Here is a 6,651-nt window from a genome sequence, read left to right as displayed (position 1 = left end):
GAATGGATCTCCACACATTGCTGATTGATTCACTGATATTGGCCCATAGAATGCTCCTGATTTCTCCCAAAGGTTTGTCTAAAGAGAGGTCCTTTTCCAATGCCTTGACTTTATTCTCCAATGCCTTCACCTCTCTTGTTTTTTCTACCACAGTCATTTTAGATTTGTCATAACTTTCTTCCAGCTTGGCCAATTTTTCTTTAGTTTCTTTCAATTCTGATACTTGGAGTTTTAAATCCTCCATAGCCTTTATCAATTCTTCAGTGGTCATTCTAGTGTCGCTACCTGTTGCTGTTGTTGCTGAAGTACTTGCTGCTGATGTTGGGACAATGGGAGGGACTGTTGTTGTAGCTATAGGAGGAGAAGTTGTAACTGTTGGAGCTGTTTGAGATGGTTGGGAGGTCGACACTCCCTGCTTTTCCTGTAATGCCTTCTCCAATTCCTGCTCAGTCTCATTTAACCTTTGATTCATTTTCATTAGCAGGTCCATCATGTCTTCTTCTACTTTTTCTTGCACAACCTTTGTGGTTTGTGGATGCATGGTAATTGGCAGCTTCAATTGCTTCTTGAGGGTAGCTATGTCATCCTACTTTTTCTTCATTAGTGCTTTTATTCCCTTGGCTTCCTTGGAATTATGTTTTAGCTCAATGATAATCTCTTCCAAGGACTTTATCCTATTTTCCTTGGCCAAAGAAGATGCCTTTTCCAAATCCAGTTGGGCAGATGTATTGTTTAATGAATTCTACAATTATTGAGCTAGCATTTCTTTGTCTGCCAGTGTGGAGTAGACCATTTCTCCCGTTTGCTTGTGCAAATCAATCTGGTCCATAGGATGAATGTCTTTGGCAAGAGCTTCCAGATTTGTTCTAATATAATCAGCAACTGACTGTGGCTGTTGCACTTTAGGCTTGAAGTGGCTCGGGATCATCTTTCCTTCCTTAATGTCAGATGTAGACATTAACCTTTGCTATTTGGCAGGGGTCATCTTGAGTTATTGATCATAAAGTTGCAGTCTTATTGGCTCATTCTGAGCTTTGATATCAGAAAATGTTCTTTTAATATCTAAACTTTGCTTGCTTTGTGGCCTTGAGGAGGAAACTTCCACACTATGTTGTTTCTCCAATTGCTACCTTTGAGAACTGGTGGATGTTTCTACCACTGGAGATGTCTGTGGGCTGGTTGCCCTCTCACCCCTTGGACTTTCTATGATTTCCTCACTGATTTCCTCTTCAGGTAGAGGATCTATTCTTTTCCTTTTTTCCTCTGGTTGCTCTGCTGGCCCACTTACAGGTGTGGTCTCTTCTCGGTCCCTTTTTCTGCCCTTTTCCTCATTTAGAGGAGTCTGCAATGTTGGTACCTCTGGTGCTTTGGTCTGGGCAGGAGGAATTTCCCCTTGGCCTTGCTGTTTTGATGATGTTGGTTGATCTGTCATTTCTTGTTGCTCTGTATGCAGCACTTCTTTGCCATTAGATGTTCCTGTAGCTGGTGTAGTGCTTTCTCGGGTTGGTTGCTGTGAAGTTGTAGCAGTCGATGTGCCCACTCTGGTTTGCTGAGGGAAATTGAAAGAGACCTGTCCAAAAGAGTCCAGGTCAAGAGTCTTTTCAAGATTTTTCATTGCTTGTTCCATTCTTTCCTCCTCAGTAAGTTGTTCTATCAACGTGCCCTCTACCCACTCATCTTGATTAGCATACTGCTCTAATTCAGGGATCCTACAATGCTTATAGGCTGATAGCCTATTTTTTACCTTTCTATCATAGATGAATTCATTTGGGTCATAGGGTACCCACCGAAAGCTCCTTTTTAATTTGAGTTGCTCACCCAATATCCTTTCAGCATCTTGCCATCCTTCCTTTTTGTTAATGATGGAAGGGCCTAATTGGTTTCTTAATTTCAGTTGAGCCTTTTTCCTAACAGCATAAAAATGAGTCAAATCTGAGCTGATATATTGCCTGAAGTATTCCAGGGAAAACAGTCTCAAAGGCACATATTTTGGCAATTTATAGGGGCATAGCTCACAGCCATATATCCTGATCTCAGTTTGATTCTGGTAGAAGTACCAGTCACCTATTTTGTAGTTTTTAGAGAGCTGTAGGATTTTCTGCATATCACCAGAGAGTCTGGGAGGAGGAGTTCTCATTAGCAGAGAGGAGACTGGATGTATAAATAGATCAATGAACTCACAGTAGGTGTAGGGAGAGTTATGGACTTCATGGAAGACTGAGGTCCAAAATATCACACACCTCCTTTCTCCTTTAGTATCCAATTTTCTAATAGGACACTGAAAACTATTTGTTTGATAGTATAAGAACAAATGATAAATGTAAGAGGTATACTTAAAGAATCCTTCTCTGTACAGCTTTATGAATTGGTCATGGATGTTTTTGCTAATGAAGGTAGCAAAGTAAAATTTGACAGCAGGAAGATGCCCTGGAATAAACATGGACATCAAAGCTAAAATGGTCTCATCAATATATTCACTTGTTTTAAATCCCAAGACATAGGATATCATATCAATGAATGAATATTCCAGCTTCATTGAACCAGACTTGGCAAAAAGGAGGTGGCTCTATGGGCTGGTAATTTGGTCTCATGAATAACTTGGCAATTCGGTCTATTTCTGCAGTGGATAATTTAGAGCCTTCATCCACCAAATGTCCCATGGATAGAGGAGCCAGAGGCTGACTAGGTTTGAAGTGCAACATCTCATTGATTGAGTCAGTTGTTATATGGAAAGGGACAGTCCCAGTTGAAGACATGACTGCTCTCTCAGTAGGCTCATAATTGGCACATCACAGGCGAATGACATCTAGAAATACATTTACTGAGGGGAGATAGTATCTGGGCAGATTAGATCCCCATATCCCAAAGGGATCAGCTTTGTTTAGGTGACTGTTTCTTATTTCACAGTATGCTTGGAGGTGGTTTTTTTCACCAATTAAGTCTTGTATTTGAAAATCCCTGTCAGCTAGGGGCAACCCTTCCAAATCCTTGTGAGGTGCATTAAGGGGAGCAATGTTTAGGGAAACTGGAGCTTCCATTTCTCACTTCTCTGTGATTTTTCACTTGAAAAATTGGGTTTTTGCAGCAACAACAGATAAAATAACAGTTTCTGGGGGATTTCTAAGAGAATTGCGGGCCGGAGCCGACTTATATTTAGTTCACTGGATGAATTTGCAATAGGAGTTTGCGGGATTTCTTGGTAAAATGGGCAAAAACAATGGTTATAGTGCGCCTTTTGCAAATATTTTGATGATTTTAGCTCAAATTTGGGTTCTTCGGGTAACTTTGCAGAGAAAACCGAAAAAACAGGGGTTTGGGAACGAAATTTGGTTAAATACCTGTTCTATCAGTGGACTATGCGATTTGCACGTGGCGGACCGAGCTAGAAGGACGAATAGTGGAGTATCTTGGCTTGAAAGAGGACTGTGTGGTCGAATGACTACTTTCGGATGTAAATTGGCATGCACCGGTCGCATAGAAACAATAAGCAGAAATGAACAAAAACGTTGTTTTTACGCCTTTTTGAAAAAAAAATTGATTTTGGTGGGTTTTGGCACATTTCGGTCGGGTGACGTCAGCGAGGAGGGAGCATGGGCGGTAAGCGGTTTGGCCCCCACATCGCCTTTGGGCCATGGTGGTATTGGAGGGGGGGCAGCGAGCATAGCGGGAGCTTGCCACCTGTCCCAGGGTACGGCAGGAATACCGCCATTCCACGGGCACTAACGATCGGCACAAAAGGGTGCGCGATATTCATGTGGGCCATCGGATCTGTGGGCTGTGATCCGACAGTTCGCGGTGAACGGGAAACGGCAGAGACTATGGCGCGGGGACCCACCATATAAATCAATGTTTTGTAATGTTTTGCAGTGTATTTAAACTTTGGTTAAATATGTGGGTGTGGTTATTTATTTAACCAAATGTTAAATAAATCCCGTGGTATGCACGCGCAGGGTTATTAATGGCCCCGGGTGAGCCATTAATCCCAAAAACTATGATATATGGCTATAATTGCCGAGGGTCGGGATATTTAAACTTTTTTGGGGTTTTTATGCATTTTATATAATACGGGGGGGGGGGGGGGGGGGGGGGGGGGGGGGTTTATGTAGGAGCTATATAGTAAAGTTAGAATATTAATATGAAAGGTAGGTTTAATCAAAACTCTAAGTTTGAAAAGTGAAACTTAGGTTTAGGGAAGTGAAAAGGGATCCAAGTCATGAATTTTGGAGACTTAGCATAATGGAAGAAAAACATTTTTACACAAGAAATGTGGCTTTGATATCCTAAGTAGAAACAGGGTTTCACTTAGTCTTTCTCATGAAATGAAGTGAACTAGGAGCACTGAGCAGATCCCAATGTCCTTGTGGGGAAGTTAATAAATGTTCCTTGGAGGAATGAGGAGGGAAATTAGTCATGCTTCATCTGTTTTCTAGCCACCTTGCCATGGCACTTATGATATCCATGAGATAAATCACCTTTAAGAGACACAATTGCTCACAAACCTGCTTCTGCAACATCAAAACTGCCTACCCAGCCTATTACACCTAACATTTTTTCTTCTTTTCTGATTGGGTGCATTTGAACAAGCAAACCGTTACTCTCTTCTTTTCTTTTAGCTGCAATCCTATCTAAGTCTGCCCTTATTTCTTCTAGGGGCTCAGATTTAACTGTTGAGAACCCTTTCTTCTCTACCTAACTACTTATCTGCCAAGCTTGAACTGTTTGGACAGAATTCACTCTCTATCTCTAAAACAGGAAATTTAAACATGGACTGGTCAAGATTAAGTTGTTTGGCCATCCATCAACTGTGACAGAAGTCACTGATTTCACATATTGAACTTCTTTGCAAAAATAGGATGGTAGTGGCATTTTGGACTAGCACACTTTCCTGATCTTTTCTTTGGGGTTCATTTTCTTTCTTTTTGACCAATTCATTCTTTTTTCCCTTTGATCTTTCTTTTAGGGCATACCCTCTTTTCATTTTTTAATTTTTTTTTATTCTTTCAAAATATGAAACCTTTGCAACATGGAAAGGATGAACATATTTGGCACTTCAACAGTCAATCATGAAATATGACACCTATTGGTATAGGAGCATAACACTGGCTCCACTTGGGGATGGATTTTCCTGGTGAAAAGCCAAGAATAGCAGATCAGATGACCTTGCATTCAATTCTTGCTACATTCTGAAATTTCTCCTTGGTTGTAAATAAACAGCAGTGTACCTCTGCAACATATATGGATTTCTCATAGGATCATTTAAACAATTGCAGCTCTATTCTGGAGTAGCTTGTCTGAGTATTTGTCATCATATTTACAGCTCCCAACTCTTTTCTTCAATTCTTCTAATAAACTGAAAATGTAATACAAAAAGGTGGCACAGTTCCTTGACCTTTTCTCAAAATTTGCTACATATTCCTTCCTATCGTATTGTTGTAATAAACTGTAGAAAATAAACACTTTTATGTACAAATTATAGTCCTGATATATCAACAAAGTGGGTCAAAATAATGTTTGAGCATGCGACCATTGACTGGCCCATCTTCTGCTTTTGTACCATCCAGGCTTTTCAAAAAGTAAGTGTTGTTTCCTTGTGAAGCTTGAATAACAAAAGGTCCCTTCCATAGGAAGTCAAACTTCCCATGTTTTCCTTTATCCTCTCTTTTGGAATCCCATTTCAGCACTTTGTCTCCTATGAAAAAATCCTCTGCCTTTGTCCTTTTGTCAAATATCTTCTTAAGTTTTTCATGTAGAACTTGAGATCTTTGATACACTTCTTCTCTAGTCTGCTGTAAATGAATAGTTTGATTGATTCTTCTCTGAATGTCATTGGGTTCTGCTTGTACTTCTCGTAGCAACTTTATCACAGGGATTCCCAAAGATGAAGGGAATACAGCCTCCATGCCATAAACTAACTCATAGGGGCTTGTTCCAATGGATCTTTTTGTAGTCAATCTATCTGCCCAAAGTGCATTGACAAGCTTTTTATGCCAGTTTTTCTTGTTTTCCTCCAATACTTTCTTAATGATATTGATTAGGATTTTATTAGATGATTCGGCTAAACCATTACCTTGAGGATAATAGGTTGTGGAGTGGCCTAAGGTAATATGGTATTTGTGACAAAAATTGATCATTTTTTTGGATTTAAAAGTAGCAGCATTGTCGGTTATAATTTTTTCCAGACAGCAAAATCTAGACAGGATATTGGTTTCTAGGAATTGCATGATTACTGAATCATTGGACTGTCTACAAGGGATGGCTTCTATCCACTTGGTGAAGTAGCTTGTGGCAGTCAAAATCCATTTATGTTGGCCAGAAGAGGAAGGGTCAATTTCTCCAATGAAATCTAAACCTCATTGTTGAAATGGTTTTTCAGTGGAAATTGGTTTTAGGGGTAAAGGTAACAACTTTCTTTTGCCTTCAAAGATTTGACATTTATGGCAAGAAACTACAAATTTCTTTACATCAGCAAACAGGGAGGGCCAATAAAACCCAGCTCTTAGGATTTTATCAGTAGTTGATTTCCAATACAAATGTCCACCACAGTCCCCTGCATGGAATTCTTTAAGAACTTTGTCAGTTTCATCCTTTGTTAAATAGCTTAGTAGAATGCCTTCATGATTTTTCCAAAATAAAACATTATCTACAATACAA

This window comes from Pinus tabuliformis, chromosome 8 (assembly GCF_031772625.1).
Source record: "Pinus tabuliformis cultivar Carrire ecotype Pingquan chromosome 8, CPIR1, whole genome shotgun sequence".
Classification (NCBI taxonomy): Eukaryota; Viridiplantae; Streptophyta; class Pinopsida; order Pinales; family Pinaceae; genus Pinus; species Pinus tabuliformis.
This window is presented reverse-complemented; position numbering follows the sequence as displayed.